This window comes from Balaenoptera ricei, chromosome 5, assembly GCF_028023285.1.
Source record: "Balaenoptera ricei isolate mBalRic1 chromosome 5, mBalRic1.hap2, whole genome shotgun sequence".
Taxonomy (NCBI): Eukaryota; Metazoa; Chordata; class Mammalia; order Artiodactyla; family Balaenopteridae; genus Balaenoptera; species Balaenoptera ricei.
The window spans coordinates 93,479,694-93,500,894 of record NC_082643.1 but is presented as its reverse complement, the minus strand read 5'-3'; the positions used below and the strand labels follow the sequence as shown (position 1 = coordinate 93,500,894).

Here is a 21,201-nt window from a genome sequence, read left to right as displayed (position 1 = left end):
CCCCAAGTTAGCACATACTCCTTGACCTATCGTATTCCTCCACAGCTGTCTACTCTTCATCAAACCCAGCATAAAAATACTCAGGTTTAACCATTTTATCTGGTCTTCATTTCCTTACGAAGTCTCCCATGTCATGTAAAACTTACATCACATAAATTTGCATGCTTTTCTCTTGTTAATCTGTCTTTGTCAGTTTAATTTTCAGGCCCAGCCAGGGACCCTTAGAGGGTCAAGAAAAATTTTTTACCCTACACATGTAAAGTGCTTAGCAAAGTGCCTACCCCCTGCCGAGGGCTTAATACATAATAGCTATTATCATCATCATGATGCTTTTTCCAGTATACCATTCCATCCTCCCAAATGGGCCTCAGATTAGCATAGTGACAATCAGAGGCTGAAGCCAGCCTAGATGAATGCAATGCTCTGATGGACGAAAAGCAGAGGAGAGGTTTTCTTTCAAAGGCAGAGAAAAGTGTCTTTCAGTAGACGGAGGAATTCTGTGCATAAATGCCTGAACGCAAAGAGACTTAACTGAAAGATAAAAGAATAATTGCAGAAGAATAGCAGAGGCCAAAGCAGTTAAGACAAAAAGGACAAGTGTTAAACAGGACTACAGTAAATGAAGAGGGAGTCAGGAGTCTTTGTAGCTGAAGACATTATGATTATCAGAAAACAAACAACACAAGTACAGGGTTGGAGCCCAGAAGGTCAAGTCCCAGAACCAGGATTAAATTTCCTCTCACTATTTATTCCTAGAAGAATTTATCACTTCCCTGAATTATTGTCAGTAATTAACTTATAATCATGTTCTGTTATACATTATATTTGTACAGTCCACAAGTACAACACTCAGGGCACGCTCATAAAAGTAACTTCTTTATTTTCCCCACTGCACCTTTACATTTACCTAGTGGGGGTAGTTCTTCCCTTCTCTTTAGAAGAAAACACAGGTGGGCTCTGTTTGTCTGGTGGCCTTAAGTCTTATTATGTACTGGATATATTCTTTTTTAAATTGAAGTATAGTTAATTTACAGTGTTGTGTTAGTTTCTGGTGTACAGCGAAGTGATTCAGTTCTACATATATATACATACATTCTTTTTCATATTCTTTTCTATTATAGTTTATTACAAGATGTTGAATATAGTTCCCTGTGCTCTACGGCAGGACCTTGTAACTTATCTATTGTACTGGATATCTTCTGTGTGTCCATTGGGATCCACTCTCCACCTTTCCCTGCTCTTGGCCCTGGGAGAAGACCTATATGGATGGCATTGTCCTTTGGCTTCAGTTTGGACTTGATCAACAGGAAGCATTAGCAGGAGATGGTAGAGTCCGGGTAGGAGGAGGGAGAAGACAAAGTATTTATTCTTCCTGTTCCCGCATCTACTGGATTGCAGTGGGTTGGCTCTACTAAAGAACTCCTCTCCTGCCAGGCAGCCCTCAGCAAGCGACTACTCCCTACAGGCTTTGGAAGCCCATTCTGCCCCAGCACCTTCTGTGGTGCTGACGACTTCCTGCTGCTGCAAGCCTGGAGGTTCTGTGCCATCCTTGTTGCTTTCCCCAGACTCTGCTCACCCCATAGTAAAATGTCCCTGTATAAAACTCTCCTCAATTACCCAGTTCGAGTGCCATCTGTTTCCTGCTGGGACCCTGGCTGATACATATGGCCACTTCAGTTGCAACACATAGTCTCATTTTGGTATTTAGAATAATTAATCTATGAAATAGTTAAAACTCCAAGTCCGATTTAAGGTGAAGTCCCTTTCTTAGCTCTATTGGAGGAGAGTTTCTGTTCATCTTCTTTTTTTCCCTGCTTCTCTGACATCCGATTGTTTATCAAAGCTTCTGACCCAGTTAAACCTGGTTGACCTGGTTGAAGGCAAGGTAATGAAAAGGAAAGTTCTTAAGCTGGCTTCACAACATCCGATTTTGACAGATATTTAGATGATTCTTTTTCTCATGGACACATCTGTGGCTTCCAGAGACCTCCCCATGCCGGGCAGTATCTGAGTACCGCAGATGCATATCTCCCCCAGCCCATCACTTTCTCTATTCAGCCTCAGCTCCCATCTGTTGAGGAAAAGTCTGTTCTATAGAAGCATTTAGCTGCATTAAAGATGTTTGTTTTCAGGTTTTTGCCTTTTCTTAAGATAATTTTAATAACACATTTTTCCTCAAAAACCATTCTGCTTTATTTTCTGTTTACTCCAAGATTTAGTTAGAATTTTAAATAAAATCCAAGTGGATAGATTGGCTTATTCTTTGGTTGTTAAAAATCTTCCTCCCTTCCTCCCTCTCTCCTTCCTTCCCTCCCTCCCTCCCTTCCTTCTTCTTTTTTGTTTAATTGTCAGAGAATGTAGCCTGCGTGAGTTCTAATATTTGTGAATACTTCAAGGATGTTTGAAAATAATTTTCTATTGCTGATTACCAGTCTTTGTTTCTCTCATTCATGTGTGTGTTTCATATGTGTATATACACACACATAAATATATATCTATATGTGTAAAGTCATACATAGACTTCTATCCATAAGAGAATAAGCTTATAAACTATATTCACCAAATTCTTTCTTTCTTTTTCAATTTCTGAGAGAGTTTCTCACTGTCTTAATTAAGTTTTCAATATATCCCAGCATTGGTAGCAGATTTTTTCTTGTATATTTCAAATCTCTATTGTTAGGTGCACAAAAGTTCATGATTACGCTATAGTTTTGGTGGGCTATAAGCTTTATTAATATGAGCTTATTATTCTTTGTCTTATTTGATGCTTTTTCTTTGTATTCATTTTTATATCATATTAATATTACTAAATCTACTTTATTTTTATCAGTACTTACATGTAAATATTTTTTTCCTCTTAATCTTTACCTTTGTTGAAACAGGACTGTTTAATGGATTTATAATTTTTATGATTACCAATATGGTTCAACTTTTTTCTGCCCTTTTATTATTTTATATCTTGTAGTGTGATAGTTTCCTTTTGCTTTGCCCTCCCTCTCTTCTGTCCTTTTCCCCTTCTCATTGTATGTTTCTTTACTCTTTTTCCCATCTCCTGCAGTGTTTTCCAGGGGAGGTGCCGCTGGCATTTGTTCTGGCCATTCCTTGGTGTGTGTGGCTGCTCTGTACTTAGCAGGACCTCTTATCGGCCCTGTCACTAAATATCAACAGCATGCCGGTCACTGGCACGGTCAAAAGCACACGTGCATGTTTCCACATGCCTCCTTCCGTGGCATGCCCTCCTTCCTGCAAGCAGGTGCTGACTAGTTTGGGACCTAGTTCTACCATTTTCCTTCTCTTTATTATCTTTATTTTTCTAACTTAACTTTTAGTTTTATCTTAGTAACATACGTGCATAGTTTAGAAACTCAGATAGTACCGTGAGAGTTATAATACCCAACAACAAAAAAGGTCTTTTATGTCACTCCTCTCTGCTTCTTATTTATTTTCCCCAAAGCCAATGCTTTTGAGTCTTTTCACTTTTTCTAGGATTTACTTTATGTTTCTAAAGAGCATGCCTATACAGCTATTATTTGATGTTCTAGTTGAAAATATAACATACTAACTTCCTATTATGTCAGATTAGTTTTTTTTTTTAGGCCTGCTTACAGTATCTGCTCACAAAGCAAACTTTCTCTTCTCCATTTTCTAATGTGAGTATTTGGGAATTAAACAAATTTTGTTTAAATTATCATTTAGTTTTTGCATCACAGTTTTATGTAAATATTGTGTGCAAATGAGCCTAACATCCTATGACTTTCTTTTCTTGTACGGTTTTTATTTTTGCCTGAGAGTTAATACTTCGTTGTTGTTGGCTTCCTGTTCTGTGATTCTTTCACTAATTCATCCCCACACTGTCTGCCAGAAATGTAAATTACTTCTTGACATGTTCAAACACATCACATACTTCATCCGTTTCTTTTGTTTTTATTTTCTTGGAGACATCCTTCTGGAACCCTCCATCCTCCTGTGCTGTGATAGTGAAATGCGTTTCCCCTTGGTATGGTGGTTTTTCTTATCATTTTTGGGTCCCTCATCCCTTCTGAATTAGCTTCAGGCACAGGGCACTGTTTCTAGATCAGAGAATCTTTGCTCTCCACAACCTCAAAGTTTCACATAAAATAGTTATGTCTAATATTCTTAATGAATGTTAGTTGTAAAAATATATAAATGTTTTCATTTGAAAGTACATCAGGTCACAATTTTTGAATGGCAATTACTTGAATTTTTAACTGTATCTCCTCTTTTTTAAAAAAATTAATTAATTTATTTTCAGCTGCGTTGGGTCTTTGCTGCTGCGCGTGGGCTTTCTCTAGTTGTGGCGAGTGGGGGCTACTCTTCGTTGCAGTGCACGGGCTTCTCATTGTGGTGGCTTCTCTTGTTGTGGAGCACGGGCTCTATGAGCGTGGGCTTCAGTAGTTGTGGCACGTGGGCTCAGTACTTGTGGCTCGCAGGCTCTGGAGCGCAGGCCCAGTAGTTGTGGCGCACGTGCTTAGTTGCTCTGTGGCATGTGGGATCTTCCCAGACCAGGGCTAGAACCCATGTCCCCTGCACTGACAGGTGGATTCTTAACCACTGTGCCACCAGGGAAGTCCTATATTTCCTCTTTCAAGTAAAGAATTTGCAATCACTTACCAACATGGAGACAGCTTTTCCACATTTCTGTGAAGCAGTGACATAGCAAACATCAACATTCCTATTTTATGTTAAGCATGCCACACAAAAAGCATTTTCCTAAGCACACACTGTTCCCATATGCCATTCTTGCTACTGGAGAAACAAAAGTAAGTGAGTGACACCTGGACCCTGCCTTGACAGAGCTCAAAGTGCAAAGGAGGCAAAAGATATTTTTAATGTTGACTCGACACTATGTGTTATTTGTCCAGTGTGTGATCGTGAAGAGTTAGAGAATGCTCTTGAGAAGAGGTTGTAAAGTAAGGTCATTTTGGGGTTTTGAAGGAAAAGTATATATACACACACACACACGTCACACACTTATTTAGTTTTTGCTTGACGTGATTTCCTTTGTGCAGAGGACTGAGGTCTGTGTAGATCTATGTCCTCACGAAGGGCATTGTCATGGCAAAAGTGAAAGTGACATGACACCATTTGTAATGACGGCTTCTAAACCAGGTAGCCGAGGACCCCACAGACCCAATCATGCAGGTCCAGACACTGAATCTTCATCACAGGCAAGTTTGCAAATATGAGTTAACTGCTTCCTACATGTGTACTCTGGCATCAAGAGCTGGCCACAGAAAGAAGGAAAAAGAGCAAATGGTCACTTTTTGTGTAAATTTTTAGTTAGTATTTATTGCATTGAGTCTAGAAGACTAGAAAACTAACACTTGCTGGACACATACTGTCTGCCACCTGCCCTGCTAGACACTTTGGCTTTGGCTCAGTTGATCTTTATGAGAACCCTACAAAGTGGATATTATCTTCTCACTTCATATACAGAGAAGTCAAGTAGAGATGGAGCTGAAACTCCTCTATGCCAGCTTTAGAGCCTGTGCTCTTTCCGTAATCCTTTGCCGCCTTGGAAGTTTTTGATATTTTGATTTGTAGGTAATGTCAATATTTTACATTTTTTGTGGGAATCCTTTCTATGTCCTCATATGGTAAGAATTTCAGAGACAATTTTATTTTCTTCCAGATTACTAAAAAAACAAAATACAGGAATTTGTCATTTTTGCCAAAAATATTGCAACAACCTGCTAACTGGTCTTTGGGCTTCTAGTGCCTTCTTTCTGCAATTCACCCCCGCCATGGCCAGTGAATTACGCGTTTGCTTTTCCCTTATCAGAGCCACTGTTATAACTCCTACTCATCTTTCAACATCTGCCTTAAAATGTTTTCTCGTGGGCAAGTCTACCTGCCTCCCAATGACGGAAGTAACTCTTGAGTGCTTGCTTCTTGGTTCTCCCATAGTGCTTTTACGTGATTTTAATATAGCTTTTATCTTAATGTAGTCTAAGACTTTATTTGTCTGATATCAACTAGACTGTGAGATCCTCAAAGGAAGGTAGATATTGCAGTTATTATTTGGGAAATGTACAGAGGTGGAACGAAACATTAATTCACAAAGAAAGATTTCATTTTGTCTAAGACTCACCTAAGTTGTAAGTAATGAAGGAGTTTAAACTGTTGATGTCGATAAGGGTAGGACTGGGGTATCATGTTTTGATAGTCACAGTTATTAGCTATGTGATATTGGAAAGTTACTCAATCTTTATATTTTGTTCTTATTAGTAATAGTAGCACATCTTCTAAGGGTTGTCATGAGGGGAAGAATGAGATGGCTGATGTAAGTTTTTGATATAGGAGTGATAGAAAGCTAAGGTTCAGTAAATGGCCCTTATTATGAGCAATGAAATGTATTATAAGATTTGTTTGTTCAAAAAACAATAGCAGGCTTTGTGCAGTGGCGGTATCGTAGCCAATGATGTTTATCCGAGGCGTGATTATTGCTAATTGAAAACTTTTCCCAAAAAACAATAGCAAAAAACATTTATAATTTATGTGTATAGAATCAAAAATAAAACTGATATCCACATACTCACCATATTTCTAGGACCCCCTCTTCAGTACTTTCTCCTTACCCCTTTTCCCAGAGGTACCCACTAAGATGAGTTTTGCATTTATTCATTCCTTGCTTTTCTTTATGATTTTAGCATGTGAGACTATATAGCTAAACAATTTCTTGTTTAGCTTTACATGTTTTGGACATTGTATAAATGGAAATACATTGTATTTTTTGCTTCTTCCCTCTCAATATTATATTTGGGAAATTTATTCATGTTGATACAGATGTGGTTCATTCATTCTTACCCCTGTGTAGTCTTTCATTGTATGACTATTCCATAGTTTATTCATTCATTCATTGATTTGTTGTCTTGACAAAGGAAATTTGGGCTGTTTCCAGTGATGGTTTTTGTTGCTGCTTTGCAATCATGGTTATATATGTCTCCTGGTCTACATTTGTAGAAACAGGATATATGGTGGTATGTGAATTATGGGGTTTTGATATATGTGCTTCTTCAACTCTACTAGATATTTCTGTATTGTTCTCCTACCAGCAGTGTATAAACATTCTTGCTTTGCAACAATCTCTCTAATGCTTGATATTGCCCAACTTTTAATTTGTGCCAACTGTGTGGTTGTAGAATAGTATCTCATTGTGGTTTTCATTTGCATTTCCCTGTTTTTTAATGATCTCCTATGTGTTTTTAGATGTTTACTAGCCATGTGTTTCTCATTCTGTGAAGGAACTATTCACATCTTTTGTCCATTATTTTATAATCTTGTTGGTCTTTTTAATTGAACTATCCAAATACAAATGTGGATCTGTCTATCTTTGCAGTTCAATCAGTATTTGCTTCATGTATTCTGAATCTCTGTTATTAGGTGAATAAACATTTAGGATTGTAAATCCCCTGAATATATTGACCCCTTTTAATATTATTAAATGGTTTTCCTTATACCTGGTAATATTCTTGCTCTGAAATCTACCCTGGTATTAATATAGCTACTCCAGTTTTCTTTGATTAGTGTTAGCATGGTACATCTTTTTCATCCTGTCACTTTTAACCTTCTTTTGTCTTTATATTTAAAGTGGGTTTCTTATAGGCAGTATATAGCTGAGTCTGGTGTTTTAACCCATCTGATAATCTCTGCCTTTCAACTGGGTTGTTTAGATTCATTCATCTTCAATGATATTATTTATATGGTTAGCTTTAAGTATACCATCTTGCTATTTGTTTTCTATTTGTTTCATCTGTCTTTATTCTCTTTCCCCTCTTTTTATCTCTTTCTCAGATTATTTTTTATAATTCCATTATATATTCTTTTGGCTTATTAGCTATAACTCATTAATTTTTTAGCTATAAGTCTTGCTTTTTTTCTAATACATGCATTAACTAGATATCACAATGTTTTACTATTTTTTGTGATTTAGTTTTTAGTATTTTCTGTTGACCACTATTATGCCTTCTTTATTTTTTAATTAATTTTTTATTATTTTAGCCCTAGCATTTTTTTACATATTATTTATTTATTTATTTATTTTAACATCTTTATTGGAGTATAATTGCTTTACAATGTTGTGTTAGCTTCTGCTATATAACAAAGTGAATCAGCTATACGTATACATATATCCCCTCATCCGCTCTTTCTTGAGCCTCCCTCTCACGCTCCGTATCCTACCCCTCTAGTTGGTCACAAAGCGTCGAGCTGATCTCCCTTTGCTATGTAGCTGCTTCCCACTAGCTATCTATTTCACATTTGGTAGTGTATATATGTCAGTGCTACTCTCTCACTTCGTCCCAGCTTACCCTTCCCCCTCCCCGTCTCCTCAAGTCCATTCTCTACGTCTGCCTGCGTCTTTATTCCTGTCCTGCCCCTAGGTTCATCAGAACCATTTCTTTTTTTTTTTTAGATTTCATATACATGTGTTAGCATGCCCTATCATTTAAGAAAAAATTTTTTTTGGCTTCGCCACACGGCATGCGGGATCTTAGTTCCTGGACCAGGGATTGAATCCATACCCCTTGCAGTGGAAGTGTGGAGTCTTAACCACTGGACCGCCAGGGAAGTCCCTATTATGCCATCTTTGATTTTAAGCTATTCCGATGTTCCTTTTCAGATTTTTGAAAGAAAAAGCTAATGTTCTTTATTTATTGAATTCTAACATTATTGGTCAGAGATTTCCGTCTGTAGTTCTCCAGCTTTTTGAAATTTATGGTGACTTTATTTATGGACCAATTTGTGCTCAGCTTTCATGATGTTTTTGTTTGCATGAAAACAATGTATATTTTTCAGTTGTAGCATTCATTTTTGTGTAATGTCATATATATCAATTAGATCAAGTTTGTTAATAAATGCTATCCTTATTCTCTCTTGGTTGAGCTGCTGAGAGAGGTTTTAGTACCAAGGTTATTCTAACCATGTGAAATGAGTTGAGGAATTCTTTCTTTCTTATTTTTTGGAATAATTCATGAAAGAGTAAAGTTTATTGGTTTTGTTCTTTAAATGTTTGCTAGAACTTGGGTTGATTAAAACCAAAGGTGGAGTTTTGGGTTATGGAGGTGTATTTCCCAACTTTACATTTCAGTTGTGTCAATTTTTGCTTCACATGTTTTGAAACCAGATTCTTAGATGCATACGTATTTAAAACAGCATTGTTATTATGTGGTGACCCACCTTATCTCTAGTGCTTTTTTTTCCCTCCTTGAAGTCCTTCACTTTTTTGGCGGGTGGATATCTTTCTCTATATTTTGACTTTCAATGTTTTTATATTCTTATGTCTTAGGTGTGTTGGTTAACAGTATGTCACTGAATTTAAAAAATACATATAGTCTGACAATCTCTGTCTTCTATCTGGGGAGTATAGCCCATTGATATATTGTTATAAGTGATTATATATCTTGTCATACCATCTTATTTTATGCTTTTATTTTTCTTATTTATTTGTTTACTTTTTATTATTTTCCTGCCCTCTTTTAAATGTATTTAGTTTTCCTCATTTAGCGTAATGGTTAAGAGCATGGGCTCTGGAATTCAACTGTCTGAGTCAGAATCTCAGCTTTAGTACAAACTGATCTAGGCAAATTAATTTAACCTCTTCATTTCTCAGTTTCCTTACCCAAAAATGGGGATAATAATTGCAGTTACTCATAATATTGTTGCGAAGCATCAATATATATAAAATGCTTAGAACAGAGCCTGGCACAGACTTGCTATATATGTGTTGGACTTGTCTTTAAAAAGAAATTACATTTTTTTCTTTAAGTGCTTACCCTAGAAATTTTAACCTGAATATAAAATATAACAAAGTAAAATGTTAATCAATATCTTTAGTCCCTTTCTAGACAGTTTATGAATCTGAGAACACTTTAACTCTGATTTCTTACCTTGGTGCTTATACATATATATATATATATATACATATATATATATATATATATACATATATATATATATATATATATATTTTTTTTTTTTTTTTTGGCCCAGCATTTTAGTTCTATCTAGTTATTCTTTTTAATTCTCACAAAACAGACATTTTATTATTGTTTTATACTTTAATAGCTTGTTTAGATTATCCACATATTTAATAATGTCTATTTTCTATGCCATCTTTTCTAATGTTTAATATAATTTCTTAAATTCATCTTCATGCTAACTAAAGTTAATATAGCAAAATAATTTAAAGAGTCAAAACAAGACTGTTTCAGAAACCATCAATCCCTTGTTCTCTTCCATGTTCCTCTCTCTAGAGGAAATCCCTTTTAATTCTTTTGGTTAATCCTTTTGACATTGACTTCTATATGTTAAATATCATGCTTATATTACTAGTTTTTGAGTTTTTTTTTCCTGTTGTAGGCATAACCTATTGACTTCTCCCTGTGAAAGATGAAGATTTACCCATTTGTCCACTTTTTCTCCCTCTTCCTTCCCACTTTCACCACCCCCATGCACAGTTAGAATGGGAATAATTGCTAAGTTGTTACAAAGCTTCAGTTTTACACAATGAAAAGAGTTCTGGAGATAGATGGTGATGATTGCCCAACAATGTGAATGTACTTAATGCCACATAACTGTACCCTTAAACATGGTTGAGGTGGTAAGCTTTATGTGATGTGTGTTTTACCCCAGTTAGAAATATTCTTGTCAGCTAGAGGGTATACTGAAATGTGTGTAGATTAAATGAAGAAGCATCGGTGGGCTAAAGATGAAACAAGGTTGGCAAAAGTTGGAAACTGCTGAAGCTGAACCACAAGTACATGGGGCTTCACTGTACTATTGTGCATGTTGACAATTCTCTAGTAAATTTTTTAAAATTTGAAAAAATCAAACTAAATATTCTAGTAGTATAATATTCTTGAAGAAATAGGCTATGGGAAATAGGCTGGTTTCCCATGGACTGGTTACTCCTTGGGTTTGCTGCACAGCTACATCATTCCACAGATTTCTTCTGCCAGATTCCTCATTTCCTGGATCCTGGATCCTTCTCTTTCTTGGTTTACATCATTGTTTTGGAGAAATTTATCCTCCAGTAATATCCAATGAGAGGAAAAATTTTTTCCAGTATCCTGTCAGAGCTCGTATGTCTGCTAAAATCTTTTTCCATTCTCACACTTAATTAATGGTTTGAGAGCTGAGTTGTGGTTACAAATATTGAGGAGTAATTTCTCTCCCACAGGCTAGCTGCTTTGTTGTCTCTTTCTTAGGCAGAGCTTGTTGTTTATTCTGGCACTGTATGTGAAGTCCTTGCATCATCAGACTTATGTGAGCATCTTACCACAGGCTTCCCATTTTGGTGAGCTTTAGACTTTGTCTCTTTTCTTCCTTGTCCCACAGGCCATTAAAATGCAAGCTCACATCATCTGGCCTTCTCAGATGCTCTCAGGACAAAAGCCTGTATCGTTACTCACTTATGCTTCTGAATTACCTCTCACTTTGAGCCTGTATCGCTACTCACTTATGCTTCTGAATTACCTCTCACTTTGATTTTGGGTTCCCTAACATCCTGCCAGATCTATGGCACATTTAACAATACATTTCCCATATTCCATCTGGCAATTGTAGTTGTTTGAAGGATTGCTCAGGATAGGTAGTCTGCCTGGAAACGGTAGTCTTGTTCCTCATAAAGAACAATAAACTTTTAATATGTGGACATAATTACATCTTGAGAAGATCCCTAATGAACAAATGAGTTATTAATATCATTCATTCAGGAAAATTTACATTCAAGTACTAATGAGTACTGGCCACTATATAAGTTTTTTATTTTTTTAAAGGCCACTGTATATTTTTAAATCAAAATTTCACTTATAATAGTTAATTTGCAATTCATATTCTAGTTCTCATAGAAACAATGTTGTTTACATGTGCTTCATCTAGTATACATCTAGAATGAGCTACTCTACATAAGTACATTTTCCTGCTAAATGACATTTACCTCTTGCAATTGTCAAAACTTGTTTTAAGCACTTCAGATGGACTGTTTTCCAAAATGTGTAAGTCATGTTATGCATTTCTTAGGCTTCATAAATTAAGTAGCATGGGCATCAGATGACTCTTCCTTCATTAGTCAGTCATTATTACTAAGAGCAGTGTGGTCCAATGGAAGGACTTGGACTTCAACGTCAGACAGATCTGGAGAGACATCTTGGTTCTACTACTTACTAAGAGTGTGATCTTAGGCAAGTCACAATCAGTAATGTGGTGAAGCCAGCTTGTACTGGCTCACCAGTGCCTACTGTTAAGTTTTCAGCAATTTTATATGAGCTGATTCTTAAACACAGCCAGCATTAAAAATTCAATTACATAAACTTATAAGTAAATAACTTATATTAAAAAGGGGTAATAAATACTCAAAATCCATACTTCCTCAATATTTTACTACATTTATTATTAGCTATGCCCTTGAAGCTGTTTAGATTTCTTGTATCTGTGTAGAAGAAATACTATATAATGATGTGCCACTCCTCATCTTTTTGCAACTCTGCCTTCAGTGCTGTCACATTGGTTGCTTGAAATTGATCATGTATAAGTATTTATACCAGTGGAAAAAGTAAATTTTTGTGTGTCATGTCTGTAACTGTTATATTGTGAGTAGGACAAAAAATTCAAGGAAATATTCTTCTGCTGTTTGAAAACTATTATCCAATTCAGCAAAGAAGTTGCTCATGTCACTGATGAACAAGTGAAATTCTGGTACATCTTTGTTATTTTCCTTTCATTGTGCTTGTTAATTTAAGCAAAGATATCAGTCAACAGTCATGTGAGGACTACTCATATTTGTCAGATTGTATGTTGCAGTTTGTCTCCCGATATAAGAGTTTGGCAAAAATCTAAACAAGCATTGTATGAGAATCAATTGGCTATAAGGAATTTACAGTAAAGAGCATTGCATATTATTACTTGGAGATGGTGTATTACACGTCCTTTATATCAATAAAATTTATAATAAACATATATACATATAGGTATATACATTTTTAACATATAGCCACTTGTTAACATTTACCAATACACTATGCCTAAACTCTCTGAGGTTAAGCTTCTTCATTTATTGTAAATCTATTAACCAAAACTATAAGCACCATGCTTGACCAAAATTGCATTTTAATATTCATACCTATTTCATTCTGAGATTGAATACCAGTATTCTTTTTCTTCCTCCCTCTAAACCCTATGTACAGACATAACTTGAGAGCCATTGGGATGTATAAAACTTTTTGCCTCTATTTGACATGGCTCCAGTGTACAATTTTTAATATTCATGATTTCTTTGTATAGATCTTTAGTACCCTACCTTGATATCAACTGTCGTTTTTGCTTTTGTCAGAGCTCCTTCTTTTAGCAGCCTCTCCTGTCTCCTTATGGTTCTCTCCCATAAATTATAGCCCAGGTTGTCTTTTTGTTGATCTGGAGACTACATCTAATCCTATTAGAATTGTGCAAAAAATATGAGTAAGTAAATGCTATATGAGGATCGAAAAAACTTTTCTATAATTGCTTTAGTCTATTTACTCTAGCTGTGACTTCCTTTCTTACATGAAAGTCATTACAAACTATTTTAGGTATGTAAAAAGGATTGTGGATAATGTAATCAACAGCCTCTCATATACCTGTTAGCCAGCTTAAGGAGTGAAACATAAGAGATGCAAAGGGCCCTCAGGCTCCTCCTTGTTTCCATTTCCCTCCATTTTCTACTCAAAGACAACCACCAGCCTGAATTGATCATCCCCAGGCATGCTGTTGTATGTTTACCTCATATGTCTGTGTTCAGAAAATCCATGTTTTGTTTTACATATTTTGCAAAAAACATGATAAAAGTACTGTATATATTCTTTTTAAAATTAATAACCTTTATATTTTAGAGCAATTTTAGATTTATAGAAAAATTGAGCAGAAAGTACAGAGTTCTCATATATCCCATTCCCCCAATTTCCCCTACTATTAACATCTAGCATTAGTGTGGGACGTTGGTTACAAATGATGGGCGAATATTGATACATTATTATTAAATAAAGTTCACAGTTTATGGGCTTTGACAAATGTATAATGTCATGTATCCACTATTACAGTACCATACAGAATACAGTTCACCCATGAACAAGTCAGGGTTAGGGGAGCAGACCCACAGCACAGTGGAAAATCCATATACAGTTTTAGTAGTTTCACTGCCATAAAAATCTCCTGTGCTCCATGTATTCATTCCTGTACACATTCTTTTGAATCTTGATTTTTTTTGTTTGTTTGTTTGATATTATAGTTTCGAGGATGTCTTAGTCCATTTGGACTGATCTAACAAAATACCATAAACTAGGGGGTTTGTAAGCAACAAACATTTATTCTTCACAGTTCTGGATGCTGGATGTTGGGGATTAGGGTGCCAGCATGGCCAGGTGAGGGCCCTCTTCCACATTACAGACTTCTTGTATCCTCACGGGGCAGAAGGAGCTAGGGAGCATGGTGGGGTCTCCTTTTAGGAGCACTAATCTCATTCAGGAGGGCTCCACTCTCATGACTTAAGCACATCCCAAAGGCCGCACTTCCTAATACCATCACATTGGGTGTTAGGATTTCAACCTCTGGATTTGAGGGGACACAAACATTCAGACCAGAGCAGAGGGCTATCTATGCTCTGATTCATTCACTTTAACAGCTGATTAGTGTTTCCTCTCTATGGATATACCCAAAATTAATGATCTGTTCTACTGTTGATAGGAAACAGGTTGTTTCCAGGATTTTGTTATTACAAAAAACTCTGCCTCAATAATCTCATATAATCTCTTTGTGAAAATACATGAGCGTTCCTCTAACGTATGCCCTTAGAAGTAGAATTAGGGAGTCATGAGATTGTTAACATTACTCCTTTATACCATAAAATGGATTCTAACTACCATTTTAAACAAAATTTCTATGTGAACAGGGATTTCAAATCTAATGTAATTTTTTACCTTCTGTCCCTTTAATGTGTGACACTCTCTCTTACCTCTGGGCTTATTCTGACCCTGGCTCCTCTTTCTTTTAAATTTTCCCCCCACTCCCACCTCTGAGAAATTCACCTTGATGAGTCAACATTTCCTTTAGATTTCAGTCTAGAAGCCATTTGTCTAAGAGACTTCGGACTCCTGCCCACATCTGGATAAACGCCCCTCCCTGGCTTTCATGCAATGGTCCTTGCATTGGCTGTTTTATAATCGCGTGTAAGTTCTCCAAGGACCTGAAGCACAGCAGAGTTCACCGTGGTAGCCACTGTGCTTAGCATAGAGCCTGACACATTGCATTTGCTGAATTAAGGGAGGTATGAAGGAATGAATGTAGGATACCAATATCATCCCAACAATGGCAAAAACTAACCTCCTCTCCACAATAGTTGACTGGACCATCTCAGGCTCCGTGGTCAGATGACAGGAGGCTAGGGTTCAGGTGTGAAGGGTCAAAGATAAGGTCCCGAGACTGCTTTGTGCACAACGAGGACAAGGCATGTCAGTCATGGCCAGGAGAAATGTTCACAAGGAGGAGATGTTTTAAATTCAGACACTCATAAGCTGAGCCCTGCCTCTGTCTACCAGCTGGGAGATCTTCAGATAATGAACCGTGAAAGCCTGCTATGCCACGGCATTATGCAACAATTTTTCATTTGCCACCAGTCAGCTTCAGGGATCAAGGACAGCTGAACACATAACCCACTCATGCATGTTATCTTAAAGGCATATTTTAAAGCTATTAATATGATACATTGAGTTAATGAGGGATGTTCTTTGAGTGACAAATATTTACATTCCACATATGCCTCTTGATGTCAAGAGTGTAACTGTTTCATTTTCTTCTTTTTCTCAGGAGGCTGGGATACAGATGGAAAAGGCCCTTGTGTCTGGGACACATTCACCCATCAGGGAAGAGACAGAGTTTTCAAGAACCAGACTGGCGATGTAGCTTGTGGCAGCTACACTCTGTGGGAAGAAGGTTTGAAATGTATCAAACAGCTTGGATTGACTCATTACCACTTCTCTCTTTCCTGGTCACGTCTGTTACCTGATGGGACGACAGGTTTCATCAACCAGAAAGGCAAGTGTTTCTTAAAAATAGAAGGTTGCAGCTTTAATTCAAGGTTATTGCTACAGCCTGGCATAATTAATCCAGGATGCTATTTTCCAGTGTAGCTTTGAAATTGCAAGTTTTAGAGTGATTATAGGATAAAGTTTTTGAAATGGGTTTGCATTAGCTTTCTCAGGACTATTCTAGCTTCCCTCAACTGGAGATCTTTGTTGGGAGGGGTGGAAATAGATGGGCAGGAAGGGGGTTGGAATAAGTGTTTTATTTATGCAAGATGTTATTTGACTGTTGACCTGAAGGTGAATTTCCAAAAGTCGTGTGTAAACTATTTTGAGTTGTGTTATGCTGTGATGAGTCATGAAAAGCCCTGTGGAACTTGAGGAGATTCTGAGCATTTCAATTGAAGCTGAATTAGTGGAGCTAATTAACTAGCACAGAGGTTAGCACAAGAGCCCCCTGGAATCTGTTTACTTGGGATTAAGTGCCAGTGACGTCACATGATCTATGTAAGCATCTCCTGGGCATCACTTGGTGCCTCAGTTTCCCCATGAGTAGAAAGGGATACTGTAATAGCTCCTACTTCAGAGTGTTGTTGGAAGATTAAATGAAATAATCTTTTAAAGTGCTTTACACAGTAGTAGCTGGTATAGCATAAAAGCATTCAGTAGGTGTTAGTTATTATTCATGTTATGCCTTGTAATGAAAAAGACTACTGCCCTATTCGAAAGCCTATTATTTATAAGGCATTTTACATACATTTTCTCTAAACCCCCCAAATCAATGAGGAAGATATAAGTATCACATTTTACAGAGGTGCATGTTCAAATCCAGATATTTTGTAAATTTGTATTTTTTGGTGGATCCGGAATTTAAGCCTAAGGTCTGGCTAGCTCCTTCCACACAACAGGGTTAGCAGACTATGACCTGAGGCCAAACTTGGCCTGATTCCTATTTTTTTTTAAATAAAGTTTTATTGCAATACAACCGTGCCCATTCATTACGTATAGTTGGTTGCTTTCCCAATGTAATTGGTAGAATTGAATAGTTGGGGCAAAGACAGTACAGCATGCAAAGCCTGAAATGTTTACTATGTGGTCCTTTATAGGAAAAGCTTTGTAACCCCTGCGTCACAATTTAAAGACTTCTCAATAAAGAACCGTTATTGCTCCTTTGTTCTGGAAAAGATTTCACATTACTCCCAGGGTTGGGACTAGGTGAGGCAAGGAGGGACCTAACGTGGAAAATTTGAGAGGCATGTACTTTCAGCACCTCACAACAGCAAGGTTGTGCGTGAAGTCACCTGCTTGCCTCACTACACTTCCAGCCCAAGGGGCCGGCATAGATATTGAGGGGTTCTTTTTGAGTAAGTTATCTGATTTCCTACATAGTGAGAACAACCTGTGATAACAGTTCCTAGGTGGACTTGTGCACTTGCACTGTAATGTGGGAAAATCTCTGCATTGTGAAATGGAACCACAATTTATGGACTCACCCGTAGCATGTGGCCTTAAAGTAGCCTCCCCCAGATAAGGACAATGCAAGATTAGCAGGTTCATGACTTGATTCTAAAGACATTAGCCCCTTTTTTTAACCACTCTTGGTTGAAGGTCTACTTTCTTGGCATCACCTGCCAGTTTTATTTTTTGACTTTGAACAGTAGGTAATTTGTTATTCAGTTTAAAAGTTAACTCGTAATTTTCCACCATTCTAATCTATCATCTGTACCCTCTCTTTTCTCTGGCACCATCATATCCCTCAAGGATTAAAAACTAAGAGTAATCTTTGAATCTTCTCGTTTCTTTGCTTCTTACATCTAATTGGTTGCCAAATATGATCCATTCTTCTTATGCCTTTTTAACTTCTCCCCTTCTAGACTTCTTCTCTGTCCCTGCCCTAGTTTAGATGTTTTTGATATACCCTTGACGGTTATACCTACTTTCACTCTCTTTCTTTGTCCTTTAATCCTTCATACAAAATGCCACCATAGCAATTTTCTGAAAGCTTGGCCCAAGTCATGGTGGCTTGCATCATCTCCTGCTAAAGCAAAGCAAGATAAAAATTTTTTTTCTGTCATTTAAACTCCTTCATATATCATTCCAGTTTTTGACTTAGTCTTATCTCACCTCTGAAGCATTCAAGGCTGAATCACCCATGCACGTGGTCCATGCAATTCCTCCACACAAGGCCCTAAGCACATAACCCATTACTTACTAAACATGCTATGCGATTTTCCACCTTTGTAGAAATTTTCTTAAGCTCTTCCTCCTGCCTGGATTGGCCTTTTAAAAAAACTCCCAACTATACCCGCTGAATGTTTATTCTACTGTTAAGGGTTAGCACAAATGTTTCCTCTTCTTTAGAGTCTTTCCCTATTCCAAGATAAAAGGAATCTTAAAAAAAAATTCCCATAGCACTTTGAAAAACTCTTAGGGTCTTTCTTACATTCTTCACTCTTGGCATTATTAAATCCCCTGCTAGACTGTGAGCACTTTGAGTTTAAGTCAACCCAACAAACATATATTAAGTGTCTACTCTGTGTCAGGGACTCTGTCTACATACTCATAATGAACATAAGAGAATCCCTGGAATTTTTTACAGGGTAAAAAGGAGATAATTCTGCCTTGTTCACCCCTGTGACCTAGTACAGTATCTTGCAGGGATGAATTCAGTAAACACTTAACAGAATTTATTTGAATTAGGTCAATAATAACCATACAGATCACTCTAAGGGCAGTAATGGTTGCCTTTTATTGAGCATGTAGTATGTGCAACTCACTACCTGCTTTTGCAAATTTAGTGCTCTGAACAGCCCTGTGAAAGAGGGCCCTCCCTAAACAGAGGGAATCATGGTAATCTGGGGTGTAAGGCTGGGCGTAAATTTGCCAAGATGACAAATTTAATTAGAGCTGAGTTCAACCTAGGTCTGTCTGATGTCAGAAAGTAGGATCCAGAGACATTTACAACCTCATCAAACCACTTGTATTCTTTGTGCTACAGTTTCCCTGTTGGTAACATCAGGTGGAAGCACTGAATTACTAAAACTCTTTCCACTGTTCTAGCCTATGATTCTAGCAGTTTGGAATTTTTAACTGAGCTTCCATTTGGATGGTAAACAACATAAAAATTAGAAAAGAAAACCCCACCAACTTGTAATATAGGTCCATAATCCCTTATGTGAAGTTCTAAAATCCAAAAGGTTCTGAATATTGAATCCTTTTTAGTAAGTTTAGGTTTAGTAAGTTAGTAAGCTCTCTAAAACAGATTTAGCAGCAAAAGCTGACCTGAGTTGATGGGAAAGTTTTTTATCATCTCAGTTCATTTTGCTTGGTGAGATTATTTATCTATTTTACTGTGGAAATATTAAGGGATACTGACCCACACCCACTGGGGGTGTTAAACTTAATACATAATATGTACTCTGTTTCTTTTCTAAAAATCCTCAAATTCTGAACACATGGCTGCCAAGATTTTCAGATAAAGGATTGTGGACCTGTACCAATACGTCAACATATCCAGTGATTTAACACCACCTTAAGACACACAGGAGTTCATGGAGCTCACTGTAGATCAGGAATGCAAGAGCAGGGCAGCAGAAAAGCTAGAGGGTGGTGGTGGTGGTAGCTGGAGTCACTGGGGCCACCTGGACAATGTGAAGGATTCACTTGTGCAATTCTCACGTGGGGATCACGTGCTCCCAGCACTAAGCTTTTCATGTTTGGCACCAGCTTTTGTAAAGCCATAGCTGATTAACATTACAGACTTTTCTATGAACGAAAGGGCAATGGAAGTGCTTCCAGTAGGCAGAATTTCAATAAGTGGTTGCTCACTCTTGTGCAGTGATCTGTTGAAGCAATTGGAACTGTTTCAGATCAGAAAGGCCATCATTTGTTTTCTCTGTTTAAACATTTTCTCAAAGAGCATGTAAAGAATTAGAGAACCCTTGTCACTATCTTTTCCAAGAAACTCCTGTTTTTGTATTTGACTCCCTATTTTAAAGCTTGATGAGAGGACATTTAGAAACTTGTAAGTAAAATCCTGTGTTCCCAAGCTGGAAGAATATTTTACAAAATGGAACTGTTACACAGTCTTTCTCTTTCAAATGTCAAGTTTTTGAGGTTTAACAAGAAGAGATTGAGCTGGCAACTGAAATCACATTTTTCTGTATTTCTCAACTGTTCAAGTGCATTTTCATATCTGTCGCAAATGTAAGTTTCAGGTGATTAGCAAAAGACCCAAGTATTGGAAACAAAAAGGAAAAGGAATGGTTATGCAGAATTTCTTTTGCACTTTAAGATTTAAAATATGAGCACAGTTAGCAGGAATGGTAGTTAAGTAAATAACTAAAGAAACATTTATTAATCTCCTACTCTATGTTGGGCAGTGAGGTAGGCTGAATAATGGCCCCTCAAAGTGTCCATGTCTTAATTCTTAGAAACTGTGAATATATTATCTTACATGGTAAAAGGGACTTCACAGATGTGATTAAGTTAAGGATCTTTAGATGGGAAGATTATCCTGGATTATCTGGATGGTACCACTGTAATCACACAGATCCTTAAAAAAGGGAGGCAAGAGGATCAGAGCCAGAGAGAGAAGATATAAGGACTGAAGCAGAGGTCAGACAGGAGACAAGGTGTTTCAGTGCTGGCTTTGATGATGGAAGAAGGGGCCATGAGCCTCTAGAAGCTGGAAAAGGCAAGGAAATGGATTCTCCTTGAGAGCCTTCAGGAGGAATACAGCTCTGTTGACATCTTGATTTTAGCTCAGTGAGAACCATTTTGGACATTTGATGCCTGGAACTGTAAGATAATAACTCAGTGTTGGTTTAGGTCATTAAGTTTGTGGTAATTTATTAGAGCAGCAATAGGAAACTAACACAGTCAGTATGTCAAGAGAAGATAGGTCAGTGAAAGAAATTGGTGGTGTGGGTCTAGCGAGGAGTGAACCTAGAGAGTTATATGTTTGACACATGGTGGGCACTTAGTCAAAATTAATTCTATGTTAAGACATTTACAGTTTGACTAGGAGAATTCCAGTGTAGTTATTTTATGGACTGAGACATCATCTTTGCAAGTTTCAGCCACATCCCCTTCTAAGCAAATTTCCCCATTTCTTTGTTCTACGTAATCC

General features: G+C 37.2%; 2 pseudogenes; both read left to right on the top strand.

Moving 5' to 3' along the window:
• The window catches only part of LOC132366569 (cytosolic beta-glucosidase-like), a 138,474-nt pseudogene that overhangs the window by 31,574 nt on the left and 85,699 nt on the right, over positions 1-21,201 (top strand).
• Positions 6,411-6,527, top strand: LOC132366805 (U4 spliceosomal RNA; annotated as a pseudogene).